The sequence below is a fragment of the Bos javanicus genome, chromosome 8, assembly GCF_032452875.1.
Source record: "Bos javanicus breed banteng chromosome 8, ARS-OSU_banteng_1.0, whole genome shotgun sequence".
Taxonomy (NCBI): domain Eukaryota; kingdom Metazoa; phylum Chordata; class Mammalia; order Artiodactyla; family Bovidae; genus Bos; species Bos javanicus.
This window is the reverse complement of record NC_083875.1, coordinates 79401843-79422639: the sequence shown is the minus strand read 5'-3', so window position 1 is coordinate 79422639 and position 20797 is coordinate 79401843. Positions and strand designations below refer to the sequence as shown.

Genomic DNA, 20797 nt, shown 5'->3' with positions numbered 1-20797 from the left:
CTGTGGCTAGGACCCTGAATGTCTACAGTTCAGTATTGTGTCCAAGATGCTAACTGCCATGATGCTCCCAAGTGGAGGAGGGCTCCTGGGTTAGCTCCTGAAGACCATGCTGCACAGCCTGGGTGAGGCATGCAGCACAGCGCTCAGTTCCTAGAGCACAGAGAGCTAAGTGCCTCGCTGGGTACCTCTGCTTTTCTCTTGCTGCTCTGACAGGAAGTCAGGTGGCCATTGGGAGTCTGCTGTTCTGTGCTCTGAGGAATAGCAGTGAGGTTTATCTAAAGGCAGCCACAGAGAGGCAAGTAGGAGTATTCTAGCGACAGCTGTGAATCCTTCATGATGAATGCTTTGGAGATCCAGTTGGTATGTTTAGTCTTTTTGTTTTTCTCACTCTTGAGAAAAGCTGAAGATAAAATAAAGGGAGATGAGATACTTTGTGTACAGGAGATGGTGATAACTTATCTAAAAATGACCCTGAGCAGTGTGACCTCAGGGTGGGGAGGGACATTTAATGTATATCCAGACAGTAGCTATGGAGTCAATCTTTCTTTGGCAAGGGATACATTTAAGTTTTTAAAAATTTTTCATGGGAGTTTAATTTGAACTGCCTCTGGTGATTCTGAGTTGTTGAATATTGAGGTGGAAATGCAGAGGGTTTTCAGAATACTGTTAGGGACTTACTCATCCTGAGATGTGTGAGTGCCCAAGCACCACTTCCTCCTGGGTGGATGTAATTGCATTTGGGCTCACTTTTCAAGAGGCTTCTTTCCACGGTCAAATTTATGGTGGGGGACAAAATAAACTAGCCTGATACTTTCTTGGATGTTGATGCCCCACCAGCTTGGAGGTGAGCCCTTCCCTGGGCCAGGTCTGGAAGGTTCACATGTCTGCCATTTTGGAGCTGTGGGCAGAAAGCCTGTTTCTTTAAGACATACAGGAAGGTAATCTGGAAACCTGGAGGCCAGAGCCAAGTGAGGGAGCACTCAGTGACAACGACTCTGTGGCTGTTTCCCAGAGAACTTTGACCTCTTGTGGAAATTGATCATAGGGGAATGACTGTTGCCATGGATACTTACTGGTTTAATCTGTCCCTCTAGCCACCTGTTTGTAGAAACTGCCCTCCTCCTGTCCTGTCCCCAAGGTTCAGCTGGCCTTGCCTACCTGGACACGCCCGATTGTCCTGGTGTCCGCGTGGGACTAAGGTGGACCAATGGATTTCTTCTTGGTGTTTCCTGACTTTGAACCAGGGTGAATATCTGGTCACTCTTCCTCTTAGGCTGCTACAGCTACCAAATGAAATGCTCAGAAACTGTCGGAAGCTTGTTATCCTCTCCACAGAGAAAGCAGACAATCGACAAGAAAGATACACAGGCAGGGAGAGTGGGAGCCTGCACAGCTTGAGAGGGCCTGATCCTCATCCCCTGGAGGTCCAGACACAGTCCCCTGTCTTAGACACCTATGAGGTCATCTGTGATCTTTCTAGTAAGTTCCTATTTTTGCTTAGACCAGGTTAGGCTGGTTTCTGGCTGTTGTCAACCATGGGCTTTGAGGTTGTGGTGTTTTCTCATGAGAAATGAAGAGGAGACCATAGAAAAGGTATGCTTCTGATGTTAGGAGTGAGGTTTAAACTATCCCTTCACTTCTGCAGTGTGGCTGTGCATCCAGGAGCAGGAGATGTGTTTGTTGAATAACTAACCAAACTTACCACAAGGGCCCTGGTTAGCTCAGGCCATCCAGAAACTTCCTGGCTCCATGTAGTTGAATCTGTAATTGAGGATGACTCTGAGGGTGTCACCTGGCAAAAAGGGATGTAGAAGCAGAATCAAAGTGTAAAAATCACGGATGGGGAATGCTGGTTTTCCCTAAAAGGCACCTCCCTTGCTTCTAGAACCCCAGGCTTTAAGCTGGGAACCCTGTGGCCTAGCAAAAAGACTTCATTGTCCAGCCTCCACTGTTGGTGATGTGAGCAGAATTGTTCTATGGAGCCTCCTAAGAACCTTCTTGAGAAGGCAGGCAACTTGTATGCTCTGTCCCCCTGTTCTCTGTCCCCTCTCCATCCAACTCTGTGGAATGTGGTTATGAGGGCCAGTGCCCTAGCTACCCCAGTGGACCATGAGGAGGAGGCCAGGCCAGGGAGATGGCAAAGCGGTGAAATGAATCCCTAAGAACACCATGAATAGAGCGCCCCAACCAGCCCTGTGTTCTTTACCTCTGGAGCTCTGTTTCAGGGATAAATAAATGCTTTGTTATCTCCCTTTAGCCACTGTTCATTCGGGATTCTCTTACTTGAAACATTACATAATCTTAGCTGATGGTAGACACTGAGCAGTAAACATTCTTCTCCTATTTCCAGAAGTGATGAGTGATCCTTGGGAATTATATGTATTGATAATAGGAGAGAAACACAAGAGTGATATTTCTCCCTAAATACTCTCTGGATTTTAAAGAATACAAATTGAGGACAGTGGTGGGCTGGGTCATGAATAAAACGAAGCACCGTCCTCTGTTCTCACCCATTTCCTGCTTTTAGAAGGCAATTGGATAGACTCTTCAGAGTTTGAATAGCTTTAGAAAAAAGCTCCTGGAGATTTTATTGACTCAGTGCCCTTAACATACACAGCCATACTCAGAGCTGCTAGGCTTCATTTTTAATGACCATGACCCATTTTTAAAAAGGGAAGGCCCTTTAGAAAAACAGCTTTCCAAACTGCCTGGGTTTCCTTATAAATGAATCAATGCAGACAGTGCTCTCTCCATTAAGGCAACATACACCCCAATAAAAGAGGATGAAAACACTTCTAAGCTATAAAATAACATACAAATCGAAGGTATTGTTATACGGTATTCCTGTTTTCTTTATTATTATTTATATATTTTTATTTAGTAATTGGCTGTGCCAAATAGCACATGAGGTATTTGATCTTCATTGCAGCATGCAGAATCTTTGGTTCTGTTGTACAGGATCTTTTTTTTTTGAGTTGTGACATGCAAACTCTTAGTTGCAGCATATGGGATCTAGTTCTCTGAGCAGGGATCGGACCCAAGCCCCTTGCCTTGCGAGCATGGAGCCCAGTCACTGGACCACTAGGAAGTCTCAATCCTATTCTCTTTAATATTTATTTTTTCTTTCTGAGCCATAATGTCTTTATTTAGCTTTTAAAATGTGAATAATACCTACCTCCCAGGTTTGTTGTGGGAATTATACAGTTTTTTGGGGGGGTTTGATTTCTGTCATACAGCAACATGAATTAACCATAGGTGTACATATGTCCCCTTCCTCTTAAATCTCCCTCCCACCTCCCAACCATCCCCACACCAGGTTATTAAGAGCCCCAGTGTGAGTTTCCTGAGTCACACAGCAAATTCCCATTGGCTATCTATTTACATATGTTAGTGTATATGCATCCATGGTATTCCCTCCGTTGATCTCACCCTCTTCCTCTCCTCCCCAACCAACCTGTGTCCATAGGTCTGTTCTCTATGTCGACATCTCCATTGCTGCTCTGTGAACAGATTCATCTCTACTGTGGAATTATTGATAAAATCATTCAACTGGAAGAGAGGGGGTCTGATTTTTAAATGAAGGGCAATTTTCTCTCAAAGTAAGACTCCATTCTCCTGAGAGTCCAGTTGTATGTGACAAACTTTACAGTTTGCCAAACATGTTCCCTTTATCATAATTCTTTTGTTTAATCCTCTTAAGAATTGAATTTTTAATTGCAAAAGAACATAGGTGCAGAAAGCTTAAGAAATGTGCTGAAGTCCAAGTCCCAAGGCTGGGATGGCTGTGATTGCACTTGGCCATGAAATTTGGGAGTGAGCGGTAGGTGGGAGGAGGGAGGGAGGAGATCCTGCCAGTTCTCCTGGGGTGGGGAATGCCGGCAGCTCCCCGTCAGACAGTGGGTACATCCATCCCAACAAGCCGGACCAGTCATTTCAGCCTGAAATCCCTTTCCCACCTGATTTGACTGGACACACCCCTCTCCTCTGCAGGCACTGTGCGTCCAGATCAACTCCTGGCATTCTGGGCACATCTGCAGAGCTTGCAGGAACAGCCTCTCCAGGCAGCTGAAGTGCAGCCGCCTCTTAGCAGATGGTGGTTAATAACAGGCTTTGTTCTCCAGGTCCTTCTATTTTCAGCCACTGAATACGATTTATAAAGAAAAAAATACACACACACCACCATCCCCCCCACCCCCCACCAGCCCTTATCAGATCTCTTATAATTATAGAACAAGGTGCCTGCGATCTCCCAGGGAGCTGGTTTCCATGGCAATGACAAGCCATTATATTCTAAAGGCCAAGCTAGAACTCCGCCCCCTCGTCCTCCAGTACTGTGCCTCTTGTTATTGCAGTGTTCCAAAATAAACTTGCTGCCTAATCGTAAATCCCATATAATTAGAGATGAGCTAATCGTCTCCCACTACCTCTGTGCAGCCCACTCATCATGCCAGCAGTTTCTGGAATAGGGATGCTGACGGACTGTTTGATGTCAGAACAGACCTTCCTCCCCCAGGAAATGGGTGCAGCAGAAACCCATGTATGGCTGGGGACCCAGCAGCCGGAAAGAACCTCAGAGCTCAGAGCTTTGTGAGCTGCCTCCCGGGCTTTAGCAAATGAGAGAGAAAGAGAGAGAGAGAGAGACATCATGTAGGTAGTATCTGGGTTGTCAGATTGGAGAACCTTACCAGCTCCATGAAGTAAGTGCAGAGACAGTTCATTGGAGGTGGCAGAGAGCCCCACCTCTCATACTTTTTGGCCACCTGATATGACCAGGGAAGAACATGTCACACTGTGACATTTAGCAGAGAAGAAGTCTTTACCACTCTCCCTCCCAGTTCCCGCCCTGCTCCCTAGCTCCTTCGTAGACATGAGTTTGCTTTTAGCACAATTTGTATCTTGGGCTTGTGTGTTTTGTTCTGTCCAAGAGTGATCATTGTCTAGGTTTCAGTGAGTGGGGACTCAGGCATTGTTCTCAGTGAGGAACAAGAGAGGTTCTTGAGAAACTTGACTCTCCTGGGAGCACAGGATAAAAATCAACAAAGGGAACAGCGTTGTTGCAAATGAGAGCTGCCAGGGAAATAAAACAGGGTTGATGTGTTAGAATGTGTTTGGGGTCTGGGGGTCTCATGCAATATCTGAGCAGAGACCTGGGGGACTGGAGGGCTGATTGCAGTTCACCTGTTCAGAAAGCAGCATCCTCTACGTTGAGCTTAAACACCCATCAGGTCCAGCTTGAGCTGCTGTAGGACTTACTGGCCCTGCCTCCAGGCAATTCGTTTGCTGACTCCTCTCTGCGCCCTTCCAGATTTGCTCTCTGCCCCCATCCATCCAGGCTGGGGGCTCTGAAGGAGCCACCAGCAGGTCCTCTGGTAGCTTGTGGTCCTAGCCAGTGCTCAGCATGAGACTGGGGAGTGGCAGCAGGTGGCGCTTGGTCAGGCTGGGCCTCCTCTGGCTCTCTTTCTGTGGGATCTCTTGGGGTGGGATTGCCTCCATCTTCAAGACCACAGGTGCTGCCAGGGGGTTCCCTTCAGAGTTACCCTCTCTGGGTCCTAGTCCATGCTCTCTCACTTTGTTCCTCTAGGATCAGGGCTCCTGTTCCTCCAGGATTATGGCTCCTCAGTGTTTCTGGTCCAAGGAGACCCCTTGTTTTCCACCCTTGAAGGCGCTGGCTTTTGCCTCACTGGCCCCAGCCTCCTTTCTATCATTTCTCTAATTGCTCACCTACTATCCCAAATGCTTTCCTGTTCCCCCTGCCTGTTTTAATCCCGCTCATTCAAAGATCAGCCCAAGTCTCACTTCCTCCAGACGCCTCCTCCCACCCGCCTTCAATTCTTTAAGAATCAGCCTCCAGGAGTGTAGCAGTTACTTCCTCTTCCCTCACTGTTTCCCGTCTGTGGGTTTTACTTCTCCAGCTAGACTTTCACCTCTGCCAAGGACAGGACTGTTTCAGGATGCCCTTCTTCACGACTCACAGAGTGCCAGGTGCATCTTCCTGCTTGAGGCCTTCTCCTCGGGGGCTGTGGTGGTCTGGTGCTGCTTGGGCCCGCCTCAGCGTCTCGGGTTGTCAGCTTGTGAGTGCCAGGGCAGGGAAGCAGATTTAGCTATTTCATCTGGTATCCTGATGGGTGGAAAGCACTACCTCGGGCTTGTCCTTCCTTTTCATTTCCTAAGACACGGTAGGCAATTCCAAAGACCTCGTCTGGTTCCCTCCTGAAAATAGTAAATGAAACAAAAGCATGAAAGTTGTTTAGGGAAATACATTGCAAACCCTGTCTACACAGAAAGGAGCAATTAATAGAGTGAAGAGAAGGGGAATTGGAAATCCCAGAGTGAAAGTGTGCATGCGTACTGGGTAATAGGTACAATGAGACAGTGAAAATAAAGAAATGCTTCTAAGAGATCATAATACTTGATAGGAGGATCATGTAGGGCTCACATTCATTATTTTTAGACTCTTTAGAACCCCAGGAGATGTCAATGAAATCAACAGATTTACGTTGCTTCTTTGGACTGAGGAAAAAAAAAAAAACAAACCAAGGCTGATATTTTAAAGTGCTGATAGAGAATAATCTGAAAAAGTAATACTCAGAGGGTTGCCCAGGATTAAAATCAGGGGAGAAGGAACAGAAGACAAAACCTCCAAATCCATTCAGATCAACAAGAAGGGTAGCTTCCCAGCAGGCTAATAAGAAGATTTAAACAAATTAAAACACAGTTGTCTGTTAACTGATGTTTGTGAATATCTTCACTGCTTTATTGTGGTAAGGAGCTTTGCAGTATTCTGTCCTATGCCCAGGTTATCTACAGCAATGTGGGGTTAGTTTCTCTGGTCCCCAAGCTGGGGGTAATTGGAGGTTTTGCTGAGATGGGTCAGTTCACTACAGGTTCAGCTATAAAAGCAGGCTCCAATGTGACTTTACTCTAGGTGAGATACAGCAAAGGAGCTTGGATGATTTGTCCATCAAGATGAAAAATATGTGCTTTGGTAATATTTCCTTTTTTTAAATGCAAGTACGTTATTTGGTGGTCCTTCCTAGTAGAAGATCTTGTTCAGACAATATCCTTGGATTTGATTCTGGATTTCCTTCCATAGGGTGAGGGGAGGAAGGCAGGACTGATCTGAGACTTTCCTAACAGGGTAGCACATGAGATAGGAAAAGAGAACTCTCCTACCTCAACACAGAACAGCACACAGCTCTGGTCTTCCGAGTCCCCCATGTGCCAACAGAGATGCCTGGGTGGGCAGCCTTGTCCAGAGGACACATAAGTATCCATCAAAAGCAGAGTGCCAGTTGGTAAAGGAATGGCACAGGGAAGTGGTGATCTATAACAAAATGGTGCTTTTATGGCGAGATGAGGTATATCTCTGGGATCCCCAATCCCTGGGTCATGGACCACTACTGATTAGGAACTGGGCCACACAGCAGGAGGTGAATGACAGGCAAGTGACCAAAGCTCCATCTTTATTTCCAGCCACTTCCCTTCACTTGCATTCCCACCTGAGCTCCGCCTCCTGTTAGATCAGGAGCGGCATAATTCCTCATAGGAGTGCAAACCCTACTGAGCTTGAATCATCCCCAAACCATCCCCCTACCCCCAGTTGGTGGAAAAATTGTCTTCCATGAAACTGGTCCCTGTTACCACAAAGGTTGAGGACTGCTTGTGTATCTGATGGAGGGGTTGGAGCAACAGCAGAAGATAAAAATTGGCAGATGTCATATGATAGGTTCAGATGCTCTAAGAACTGATAAGACATAATCTTTGGAATTTCCCAGAAGTACTTGGAAATGGAGGACATTACGAATGGCTGAGACCTGGAGAGAGAGAAACATGGATAATAAGTACAGTTAGGAAAGTTAAAATGGGGAGACTCCAGACCAGTGGGGCAGTTGGAGATGCAATAATAACGGGTTTGAATTTTGTTTGTTGATTTTGAAGTAACTTGGACATCCAAGTGAAATGTTCTGTTGTGTTCTTCAGTACAGAAAGGATGATTGCATATTTGGAGTTTTAAAATTACCTGTATGTCCTTCAGAAAGGAGATCCTTTATGTACAAGTTAGTCATTTACACATTAGTATAAACAAATTTTTGCAAACAGGTTTTGTTAGGAGGGTAAAAATAAGAGCCACATAAAGCTGGATAACCACTGGAAAAGTGGTTATCACTGAATAGAGAAATTCAGTCACAGAGGAAGCCTGAAGTAGGCAAATCTATCTTTACCATAAAGCCCGGGGCCTGCTCTGCTGAGGGCAATTCTCTCTCCATCAGGGCTACCCTTAATCTTATTTCCAAGTTTATGGAAAAACAAATTTATCCAGATGTGTCTCCCTTCGACTCTTTTTTACTTATTTCATTTTTGGCTGCATTAGTCCCTTGCTGTGTGCTGGCTTTCTCTAGTTGCGGCGAGTGGGGGCTACTCTCTAGTTGAGTTGTGTGGGCTGTTCACTGTGGTGATTCCTCTCGTTGTGAAGTGCAGGCTCTAGGGTGCGCAGGCTTCAGTAGTTGCTGCACATGGGCTCAGTAGTTGCGGCTTGAGAGCTCAAGCACACAGGCTTAGCAGTTGCGGTGCACAAGCTTTTTTGCTCCGTGGTACGTGGGTTTTTCCAAGGGACACCAGAAATTGAACTGATGTCCCTTGCATTGCAAGGCGGATTCTTACCACTGGACCATCAGAGAAGTCCCTCTTTTAGACTCTTATATCTTATTATAAGAGAGAAGGGAATGGAGAAGGGAATGGCAAGCCACTCCAGTATTCTTTTTCTTTTTTTTTAATCTTTTATCTTTTTTTTTTACTTTACAATATTGTATTGGTTTTGCCATACATTAACATGCATCTGCCACGGGTGTACACGTGTTCCCCATCCTGAAACCCCCTTCCACCGCCCTCCCCATACCATCCCTCTGGGTCATCCCAGTGCACCAGCCCCAAGCTTCCTGTATCCTGCATCGAACCTGGAATGGCGATTCATTTCTTATATGATATTATACATGTTTTAACGCCATTCTCCCAACTCCAGTATTCTTGCCTGAAGAATCCCATGGACAGAGGAGCCTGGTGGACTACAGTCTGTGGGGTTGCAAAGAGTTGGACACCACTGAGCGACTAACACACACACATTATCATTCTACTTTTGGTTTCAGTATATTAATTTTTCTTTCACATTATATTTGCTTTATTGAGATATAGATTACATATCATAAACTTTACCAATTTTAAGTGTGCAAGTTAATAATTTTAATTAAGTTTACTGAATTGTACAACTATTACCACAACCCAGTTTTAGAACATTTTGCTACCCCTGTGAGATAACTCACGCACATTTAACATCAATTCCCCATTCCCATAAGTACTTTTTTGTGTATGGAAAATGAAGTTTCAAGACGTGTCAAGTTCTTCAGAGAAGTGAGCAAGAACTGAAGAAGTCCTTGAGTTCTAGACTCGGTCTAATTCTGCCTCATTCACTATATACTGTGAGTTTATTTAACTGTTTTGAACATCAGTTACTCATCTGAAAAGTATAATTAGTAGTATCTAACTTGTAGAAGTTTTCAGATGATCAGAGATAACACATATGAATGGCCTGACATATAGTAGGTGTTTAGTCAGATTATGAAATTATCTTATCATGAATACACAGATGCTTGCAAACAATAGAAATTGGTTGAGCCCAAGGACTGAACTATGGGATTCATTATTTTTCTATTTTGTAATTTAACCCATGAAATGGGGTAGGGAGGAGAAAATACAATTCATTTGTAATAGCTGTTTGCTGCTTTGAAAAATTAAATGCATTTAAAAAATCTTAATTTCTTTTGATTTATACTGCTCAAAAAAATTTCCTGTTAAAACTACACAGAGGTTTTTTGTTCCAAATGTCTTGACTCCCACTGACCTCATACTAACTCTACCCTGTGTTCTACACTTTTGTCTTGCTTTCTTCTGCAAGAGCTTTGAAAAAAAAAAATAAGACCCTGGCTTTAGCTCTTCAGAACCCATTAGTGATTTTCTCTTCTGGTATGAAATTTAAGACCCATAAAATGCAATTACCATTTCCTGTGGAAGTTCCATTTCTGTGTTCCTATTTCATATTTATTACCATATGAGTCAAGATCACAATAAGTTGCTCCATTGCCCTGTGTTATTGATAGAGTGTCATCTGTTTATGTGGGAATGATTAGCTCCTGACATGAATACCTGGAAAACTAAGCATGGCCACCAGGGGGCGCCTTTTCCCCAGAGTCTAGTCCTGGGTCCTAATTTGGAAAAGGAGAGAGGACCAGGGATGAGGCTGCTTCAGCCCTGCCTCTCTTCCTCCCCAAGAGACGCCACAGGTGAGGAGCATCTTTATGCCCAAAAGCCAGTCCTCACAGTGGGACAGCTTCCCAAGTGGACAGGAGAAGCATGGGACCTCCTTGCCACCTTTGAAAGCTGGGGTCTTCCCTGGCTGCTTCTGGGGAGGGTTTTTCTATCTGCTTCTCGAGAACCACTAAAAGGTCTTTGCTAAATATGTAGATTCTTGGATTTCCTTCTCTAAACAAAGTGAGTCAAGATCTCTGAGGACAGGGTTCAGGAGTCTTGGCTGTCTAGATGATCTTAATTGCACACCAGTTAGGATCCTGAAGAAGTATTCTCAGAAAACACTTTAAAAAAACCCAGCCCTTCCTTTTCAAAACCCAAACCCAAACAGGTCTTCAGAGACTATGCCATCGCCCTAGGTCTCCATGTTCATCTTGTCCACTCTGTGGTGTAAAATAATGCTTCCATCTCTGCCTTAGTTTGAGGGACCCTTGAAGACTACTTTGAATTTCAGAAGTGAGATTAAGAAAAACAGTGTTGAAATCATTATCAGTATTGATTAGGAGATGTGACTATTTTCCTTGAAAAAGAAATGGATTCTGTATTAAATAGTTTCGTGTGGCAGTTGTAACAAAATACCATAAATGGGGTGGTTTAAACAAGAGAGGCTTACTTATTCCCTCAGAATTCTGGAGGCTGGAAGTTGAAATCTGGGGGTCAGGAGGGCCGAGCTTGGCACCCAGGGCTTTCCTCACAGGCTCCATGCTTTTCTCTTAGCTTCTGAACTGCTAGCAATCCTACATGTTCCATGGTTTGCAACTGCATAACTTCAATCTTAGCCCCTCCATCATATGATCATCTTCTCTTGCATGTCTATGTCCTCTTCTCACAATAACACAGCCATATTGGATTAGGGCTCATCCTAATGACCTTATGTTAATTTGATTACATCTGCAAAGACCCTGTTTTCAAATAAGGTCCCATTCACAGGTGCTGGGGGTTAGGATTTCCATCTGTGCTTGAAAGTGAAAGTGTTAGTTGCTCAGTCATTTCTGACTCTTTGTGACCCCATAGACTGTAGCCCACCAGGCTCCTCTCACGGAATTCTCAAGGCAAGAATACTGGAATGGGTTGCCATTCCCTTCTCTGGGGGAATCTTCCTGACCCAGGAATTGAACCTGGGTCTCCTGCACTGCAGGCAGACTCTTTACCATCTGAACCACCAGGAAAGCCCCTATGTTTGCAGGGACATAATTTGGCATATATTGTTTCCTACAAGTGACTATCATTATTTAAGTTTCCAACCCACTGAGTCATAAGGAAAAACTAAATTTAGTCCAATCCAATAACCTCAGTCCAATCACATGACTTAAAATGGCTTATTCATTCTCTGTAAGCATGACTAAATAAATGCTCAATCTTCCTTTTCCTTTTTCCTTTCTCTCCTTTTTTCCCCTTCCTTCCTTCCCTCCCTCCCTTTCTTCCCCTCTTCCTGCCTTCCTTTACCCTTCTCCATAGCATGCTATCTGTGGGTATAGGTGACCAGGGTACCTGACTTCATGGTTGTAGGTAAAGGGGCAGACTCACTCTGTCCCTGGCTCCTGGCTGGTCTCTGCTGCAGAATGGCCTCTCTGTTCCCCTCTAGCAACTGATCCCACTGATGCAAGGTTGGTCCTATCTAACTTTTTGGATCTGATCTTGCACTCTTCTCTGGAACCCCATAATCATAGCCATTAGTCCCTGAAATTCAGAAATCTCCCTCATCTTAAAAACCAACTTTCAGGCTATTGTTTTATTAAAGAAACTAAGAATATCAGCTTTAAGATTCCAAGTTGATCAATGGCCGTTTTGTTTCCAATATCAACCAATGTCTTCATCTCAGAGGCAATTACCCTGATGGTTTAGTTTCTGTCTGCAAGGGAACAAGAAATAAAAGCACACAAAACCCACATGGCATGTTAACTATTACTGTGTAGCAACACATCCCAAAGCTCAGTGGTTTAAAACAAGGGTTGGCAAACTGTCCCATGGGCCAAATACAGCCCGTGGCATGTTTTCATAGGGCTCACAAACTGGGAATCATTTTAAATATTTTAAAGTGTTTAAAATACACAAAAAGAATATGCAACAGAGACTGTATATATAGCTTGTCAAACCTAGAATATTTACTACCTGGTCCTTTTTGGACAAAGTTTTCCAACTTTGGATTAAAATAATTAACATTTATTATTGCTCACAAAGGCGTCCTTGATGGCTCAGAGGTAAAGAATCCATTTGCCAACGCAGAAGACACGAGTTCGATCCCTGAGTCAAGAAGATTCCCTGGAGAAGGAAATGGCAACCCACTCCAGTATTCTTGCCTGGGAAATGCTATGGACAGAAGGGGCCTGGTGGGCTACAGTCTATGAAGTTGAAAGAGTCAGACGTGACTTAGAGACTAACCAACAGTTGGTCACTAATCTATGGGTTCTTCAGCTCCTTGACAGACTCCTTCATGTCTGTGAGGTTAGCTGTGGGCCAGGCAGGCAACTTGGCTGATCTTGGCTGGTCTTTCTCACTTGATAGGAGGCTGGCTGGCTGTAGGCTGATCTAAGCTGGCTTTGCTGGGATAAGTGGATGCTTGTCTATGAGCTCTCTTATCCTCTAGAAGGCTAGCCTGGCCTTGTTTTCATGGCAGCAGTAAGGTTCTGAAAAACATAAGAAGTGAGCAAGTTCTCTTGAGGCCTAGAATTAGAATTGACACATTGTCATTCCTCCTACATTCTACTGGTCAGAAGTTCTGGCCCAGATCCAGCCTGGAGAAATACACTCTATCTTGACAGATGGAGCTGTAAGGTCACAAGTTAAAGGGTGTGGCTACAGAAAGTGGTGAATAATTGAACCCTGTTTTTGTAATCAATCTACCACATATGGGTTATTAGTTTCTAAATATTCTTCCAATGACAAAAAAATTACATTTATCTATCTTCTCCAAATATTCCTTATCTTAGGACTCACTTGTGTAGAAGCAGGTTTGATTTGATTTAGAGCACAATAGAGACTCGTGCACCTTGCTCACAGGACTTGTAGGTTCTAAAACCCTAGGATTAAGATTTTTAGAACTTTATACTAAGGATATCCTCTTTTACCTTCAATAATGCCTTCTCTTTCCAATCTCAGATTGCCCCACCTGAAGGAGAAGAAAAATTAGTTTAATATTGTTAGTTTTATAGTTAACAGTGGTTACAAAATTTCCTATCCCTTCAGTCTGTCCTTTCTGAAATCTGAGCTGGTTTGGAAAATCCTTGAGAGACATTCGCCAGACACCAACAACCCTTATAAAGTTGCCGTGAGGCATCTCTTCTCACAAGATTTTAAAGAAAACTTCTAAATTGATGCCCAGGAGAACCATCTAGAATTTCATCCCAGTCAACCTCAAGACGAATTTACCACCAAACTTTCTTTAACCCAATTTTTAAACTCTGTGACTCATCTCTCCCTAAGTTGGGAGCCCCACAATTTTTGCCCGATGCTGTTTTAAGAGGGAAACTAAAGCAAACCACAAAGAGCTGAAGCGTTGACTTTTGGAGCTGGATGGAACGTCCAAACTTTTTCTGATACATGCACATTCTGCTGCCTTTCAGAAGTGGCGGGCCAAACTGTTGGCTGCTTCCCATATCAGGGAGCTCACTACCTACAAAGCTGGCTTTCATTAGACTAGGTTAACGTACACTCCGTTTATGGTGCCCAGACACCTGAAGAAATATCAGGTCATGCTAGCCATTTTGTCTTTGGAACGTGACTTCAAGGCCAGCATTTTGTTGGCAAAATAAAATGAACCAAACCCAGGGACCTGCCTGAGGGCATGGTGGCCCCAACTCAGCCAGAGAAATGCTGTGATCTTGAACATTCTTTCTAAATTCCAGTTGTAAAATCAGGCCCTTACTGAAGCTCTAAAAACGAGGTCTGGAATATAAATTCCTTGGTGGTTTCCCTAACAGCTGACAGCTAGCTCAGGGAATGAGGGGTGTGTGGAGGAAGAGACCTGTGTTTTTCAGTGCAGTCTCATGGGAGCAAGAGGAGGAGGCCTGGGTAGGAGGGAGGGAGATTTTCCTTCCAGCAAGAGGCCCATGTGTGCAGAGCAGGCTGCCTAAAATCATATGGGGCCTGGTGGATTTGAGGACTCTTTTCAAGGTTGCCATATGTGAGAGAAATTGCTGATTATCTGCCTAATTACCTATTATCCAATCTTCCCTTCTTCCTTACTAACAGAACCCCATTTTGTTTGGAGCAGCTCTGTGCCCAGCTACAAACACTCACTTTCCCTGATTCCCTTGCAGCTATCCCCTGGTGGCTGTGACGCCATGAGTGAAGTGTGAGAGGGTGTCTTCTGGGATTGTGGGGGAGAGCCTTTGCTTCCTGATACGGTAACCATAGGCAACAGCCTGGTAACCATAGGCAACAGCGTGGATGGAAATTGATACCCTTGGGATTCATTCTTTAGCCGCTGCACCAGCTCAGGACAGCATCCCCGGACTGACTCCACGGACTTCATCCATAGACCACATCCATGCTTTGTGAAAAATGAACCTCTGTGTGTTTAAGCCAACGTGAGTTGGGCCTTGTCATTACTTTCATCTCAGTTCTCACTGCTGTAGAGCTCATACAATATAACTCTGAATTTTTCATCTTTGAGTTTGATACCTGAGGGTCCGGAGTTGGCATCAGTCCTGGGTGACCTCTGAGATAGTCTTCCTCATAGTGTTGTTGGGTGGAAACTACAGAGACAAGATGAATAAGAACTGCTGTGTCTCTAATCTGTGTCTCTGAGACTTTCTCTGGGCAGGGGGAGCCCTGTGAGTTGGTGAACATGCACTGAGCCTACAGGATAAGGGTGGTATAAAATGTCAATGGGAAGCCAAGGTGCTCTGTGTGCTGTGACAAGATGATCCCACACACTGGACTCCCATTTTTGGTGGCCAGGCATGTTCCGTGTGGGTGAGGGGGCAAAGGAACCTCTGCCTCTGGTGGCTACATGTTCTCCTGATGAGCTGGAAGGATTGTACCTGCTGCATTCCCAGTTCAGTTTCAGCAGCTGAGTGAACGTGGTCTGAAGTCAAAGTCTTTGTGTCTTGTGAGTCTGAACACCAACTCAGACTCAGGACCATCTCTGTGCCAAAGACCCAGCTGATTTTGTTAAGACTAATTAGCCACATCTTCCCTCTCCATGGACAATTATTATCTTATTAACCTTTTGTGCAGCCTTTCACATTGCCTTAGATATATTGTTTTGGGGAATGCGTTGGGGTGTAAATGATTTTTATTAGTATTATAATTATTAGTACTTTTAAATTAAAGCTTTCCTCATCAATGATGATTGCCTCCTGTTGGCATTGAAAATGTTAGTTCTCCAGGAAGAGTTGAGGTGATGGTCAGGGGCCATTCCACCTGTTGTGGGCAGGGAGGTGGCACTGAGAAATGAAAGTGATGTGGGCCTGGAGGTCAGGGAAACTGGAAATGAAGTCCAGATACTACTATTACAGTGGTGATGTCTTGAGGGATTTATCTGGGCTTGCTGAGTCTCAGTTGCTGCATTTGTGCATTGGGCCTAAGTCTCCGTGTAGATGAAATGAAACAAAATAGTAAAATGATCAAGCTATCAAAATCAGGACTATCAAAATGATAGTCCCGATCCAGGCACAAACACAGGCTTCCCACCAGTGTTATCTCCCTCCCTTCTTTCAAATCAATAGTAATATTAATAATATTAATAACATTACCACCATCATCTGTGTCATGGTTTCCTCTTACGGTGGAATAGAGTGAAGTGCTTGGATTCTTGAGTCAGACTTCTGAGTTTGAATCTTCGGTCTGCTCTTGGAGCTGAATAACTCTGGGCAAGATATTTAACTTTTTGGTGGCTCATGTGCTTCATTTGCAACACGGGGAGAACAACAATACCTACTTTATAAGCTTGTTGAGAAGCTTAGTGAAGTTGATGATAAAGTGTCTGGCACAAGGCTAGGCACATGGTAAGGGCTCAATACATGGTCACAAAAAGGAGGATGTTTATGGGAGCTCAGGTTACGAAGCTGGCGGAGCTGGCGCTCAAAGCCCGGCCCCTTGTCACTGATCTTGCTCTGTGCCTGGCACTGTGCTCAGCGTGAGGTATTTGACCATGAATAAGATGCAACTTCAGCTTCTGTTTTCAAGGAGCTGAGGGTCTAGAGACTGCAGGGTTCAGGAAATGAGAATATCACAGTTCTTACTCCTTTACTACCTTCAACTGTTTAGATTTCCCTCTCTCTAGGAATGGGAAAGGTGCCCCAGAATCTGAATAGATGGTCAAGATGGTGGAGGCCAGAGGCGAATCTACGAGTTCCTGCTTGTTGTTTTCCATCTCTGCCGCACCTGTCTGCACTGCTGAGGTTCTTTGCCTCCCGGATTTATGTAACTTATCATCAGAATCACGTCTATGTGTTTTGTTGATGCCATTCAAGTTCTGTTACTATTTAATACCAAGAACATCTAAAAAGAACATTTTGAGGGACTTGAAAAATCCAATTGGTCTCTTAGTAATTCGATTTGTAGGAAATTGGAGAAGATCATATTCTGAATGGAGTGCTTTTAAATGAATCATCATGGCTTTCCTGCACAAGCACTAGATGGGCTCAGATGGGGAGCCCTGCTAAACCTCTCATTAGGTGGGAGAGGCAGTCTGTGTTGGTTAGGAAAGGCTCAGTTCCATGTGGCAGAAAATCCAAAATAATAATGGCTTAAACAAGATGGATGCTATTTTCCTCTCATGAAAAAGAGTTCTGGAGGAGACAGTTCCTGGCTGAGAGGTGTCTTTATGGAATCCCCAGGGAGCCAGACTTTTTTCATTTCCTTGTTCTGCCACCCTTAGAATGTGGCTTCCTCCTGATGGACAAAGAAGCCTTTCAGACTCCATCATCACCATTTGTGCCTGCATTCCAGGCACCGGCAGGAGGGAGGGATGAAAATGGCGTGCCCTCTGCTTTTAAGGTATTTCCTAAGAGTCATAAATTACACTTTTATTCACATACTCTAGGTCAGCACTTAGTCACGTGGCCACATCTACTTGCCAGGAAGGCTGGTATCTTAGATCAAGCTGCTATAACAAAACACTATAGACTGATGGCTTATAAACAGCAGAAATCTATTTCTCATAGTTCTGGAGGCTGGAAGTCTGAGGCAGGGTACTAGCATAGTCAGATTCTGGTAAGAACTCTTTTCCAGGTGGCCAACTTCTTGTTGTGCCCTTACACAGAGGAAAGCAGAAAGGAGCATGGAGCTCTCTCATAACCCTTACAAGGGCACTAATTCCATTCATGAAGACTTCACCCTCATTATTATGTTATTTAGTCACTCAGTCATGTCCAACTCTTTGCAACCCCATGGACTGTAGCATGCCATGCTCCTCTGTCCATGGGATTCTCCAGGCAAGAATACTGGAGTCATGGCCTCATCCAATCCTAATTACATCCCTAAGATCGTAATCATACCTCCCAATTTCATCACATGGAGGAGTAACGTTGCAACATAATAATTTTGGGAAGACCCAAACATTCAGTCCATACCAGCTGGGAAATTTACTTTATTGCAGGTACCCAGGTAAAATAGGTTCCATTACCATGGAGAGAGGGGATGAACGGATACTGAGGGGCTTTGCAACATATTTCTGAAGACATGACAATACCACTTTCTCTACCAGCAAAAGTTTTTTTTGTTTGAGAAGAATAGCAAGGACCAGCTGGAGAGAAACCCCTAGCGCAGATAGAACTGCAAATAGGACATATGGGACTAGGAAAAAAGAGACAATTGCGAAGTAGAATTTAAGACAGAGTTGGAGAACCCTTGGAAATCACGGAGGGCTGCAGGTCAGCTCCCTCGTGTAACACATGGAGATGCAAAGGGTCGGAGGGGTAAGTTAGCTGGCATGTCAGAGGTCACTAAGTTCACCCTCTAGCTCCACAATTCACTAGGACTCACAGAACTCAGAAAAATGGAAAAGTTGTTATACTCACAATCACAGTTTATTAAATCAGCAAAAGAAAAAAAAAATAGACTCAGGGTGGAGTCCAGGAAAAACCAGGACTCCTGTGAGCTTTTAGTTGCTGTGTCCTTGTGTGGTCAATGGATAGGGTTTAATTTGCCTGGTTACAGGAGTGTGACAACATGTAGCAAATTTTGCTAACCAGAGTTGCTCACCTGAGCCTGATATCCAGGGCTTCTTCTGGGGAATTAGTCCTCAAAGCAGGCAAGGCCGACATGAATGACTCTAGTTATTCAGTCTGCAGCCTGCTTCTCAGGTCAAACTGACAAAAAGTGGCAAAGACCCCATTATAAGTCACATTGTTAACATAAACTCTTTGGTGTGGCCCAAAGACACTCCAAGCAGGAATTTCCCATGACTCAGAGATTTCTCAGCACGCTCAGGGCTGAAGACCTTTACAGTGTGCAGGGCTTGGGCAGCCCAGGCCTGCTGAGATAACCCCCATTGCACACCCGCTCAGAGTCACACATCTATGGTGGAGCCAGACCCAGAATATTCACCTCCTGGAGGACAGTCGAGGGAGTTGACTCGCCCGTAGCAGAGGCAGATCTAGAGTACATGTCTCCAGATCCCCATCTAGGACACCAACAGGATTGAAAGTATGATCTGGGACAGTCATTTATATTGGCTCTGACACTTAGTGGCTGTTTGACTTTCTCAGATTGCTTATCTGTAAGTGCGAAGAAGAGGAGAAGACTAGCATTTACTCAGCGTTTCTGTTAAGGCTAAATCCAACCATTAACGTGAGGTTCTAGGAAGAGTCGGAGAAGGCAATGGCAACCCACTCCAGTACTGGGGTCACATAGAGTCGGACACAACTGAAGCGACTTAGCAGCAGCAGCAGCTAGGAAGAGTGCCTGGCATATGATATGCGCCCAATAGGTGAAAGCAAGTATTTTTATTATCATTCATATCACATTGTTATTCTGCAGTCTCTTCTTATGTCTGTAGAAAGCTCCAGAGCCTGTTCAGAACCTGGATGTTGAAAAATACCTGTTTGCCCAAGACAAGATCTCTTCCCAGAAGATTGGCCACCCAGCAGCAAGCAGCACAGGACATTCTGTGATGTCCTTGGCATGACTGAAGACTGAAGTCTCATCCATCCTTGCATCCATATTGCAAAGATTCCCTCAACATTCACTCTAACCTTATTTTCAATAAAGTAAACCTGCAGTGTTTACATTCTAAAAAAGTCCGTTCTCAAAGTTCTCTCCGATCTTTTCTCATTTCCAGAAGCATCTCAGATAAACCTTTTTCCCTTGGAAGTGATTCTCTGCAATGCTTCAGTGTTCTCTGTGTTTCTCTAGAGAAAGCATTCCTGATTAGCTTCTCTTGTTTGATCAAACTCAGCCCCCAAAGACAGGAGCAAAGGATTCAGGGATCTCTTCCCTTATTTGTCACTATCAGGCTTTGAAATTTTGGGAAAGTCACTTCTCTGGGCTTCAGTTTGCTCATTCCTAAATTGAGTGGAAGATGGATGCTAAGATTCCTTCCTCTTCTGTGTTCAGATGCTGAATGTGAACATGCTTAATCTGTGTTTTGGGCCATTTAGTCGTCATAAGTGTACAGACAGCGTGTGTGTGTGTGTGTGCGTGCACACGTGCATGCACGCTCCTAGAAGACAGGGATGCAGCAGGGACTCAGCTAATGCTGTTTATTCCCCCAGGTTCTCTGTTCCTGAGCAATCCTGAATCACAGGCCTGTCAAAGGGGAGGGTGTTTGTGTTGGGGTAAGAAGCTCTAAGCGGTACTCCACCCCCTCTCTCCACACTGTAAATGCCAGTGCACTTGGAAGGGGTGGAGGAGAGAATCTTCAATTTTTCCAGAAGCTTTAAAGTGGCCCTGGGACAAAGACCCTCCAGTTGGTGGGCACTCCCCTACAATCCTGGCAATGCAAGGCTGAATTTTCCCCAGAGCTATCATTCTGGGTTTGCAAAGAAGTGTGCCGCATGATGTTTAAGAAAAGGAGGACCCCAGGGAGAAGAAGACAACTTCTGTTGGTCCCTTCCCTTTCTTTCCCTCCCTCCCAAGGCTGTTCTTTTCAGAACCCAGTTCCCTGCCTGATTGGCTTCCTAAATTCTAGAGGAAGTGCCACCCCCAGCAGATATAGAGCCTGCCTGTGTGCCTTTGCATCCCTCACTGCCCTGCGCAGCAGACACCCTGCTCAGCTTCTTTTTATAGAGATTTAAAAAAGGAAAGAGATGCTCCCCATGAAGCCTGAATAGCAGCACTTCTATCATCAGTTGTCATGACATGGGCTGACATGGGAGCAGCCCCAGCAACGGGGTTGACAGTTGATGGGTTTAATTTTGGTGCAGATTCATGCAAAGAGGCAACTGCTAGAAGTGCACTGCCATTGGCTGGGGAGGCAGAAGGGGAATCAGGTAGGTGGTGGGAGTCTGGTGTTGTAGCCCATCGCAACAGCAGCAGCCCAGTGGGACTG

At 44.7% G+C, this 20797-nt stretch overlaps 1 long non-coding RNA gene across 2 annotated transcripts; it reads right to left on the bottom strand.

The window, feature by feature from the left end:
* Window positions 1-6727: 6727 nt before the first annotated feature.
* On the bottom strand, window positions 6728-13075 carry LOC133252981 (uncharacterized). 2 transcript variants are annotated; one of them, XR_009738138.1, is made up of 2 exons: window positions 12742-13075; window positions 6728-7814 (listed from the first exon to the last, which is right to left on the bottom strand). It is a non-coding gene; the product is annotated as an uncharacterized LOC133252981 (long non-coding RNA). The 2 variants fall into 2 exon arrangements; XR_009738139.1 differs by lacking the exon at window positions 12742-13075 and adding an exon at window positions 10973-11772.
* Between the last annotated feature and the right edge of the window lie 7722 nt (window positions 13076-20797).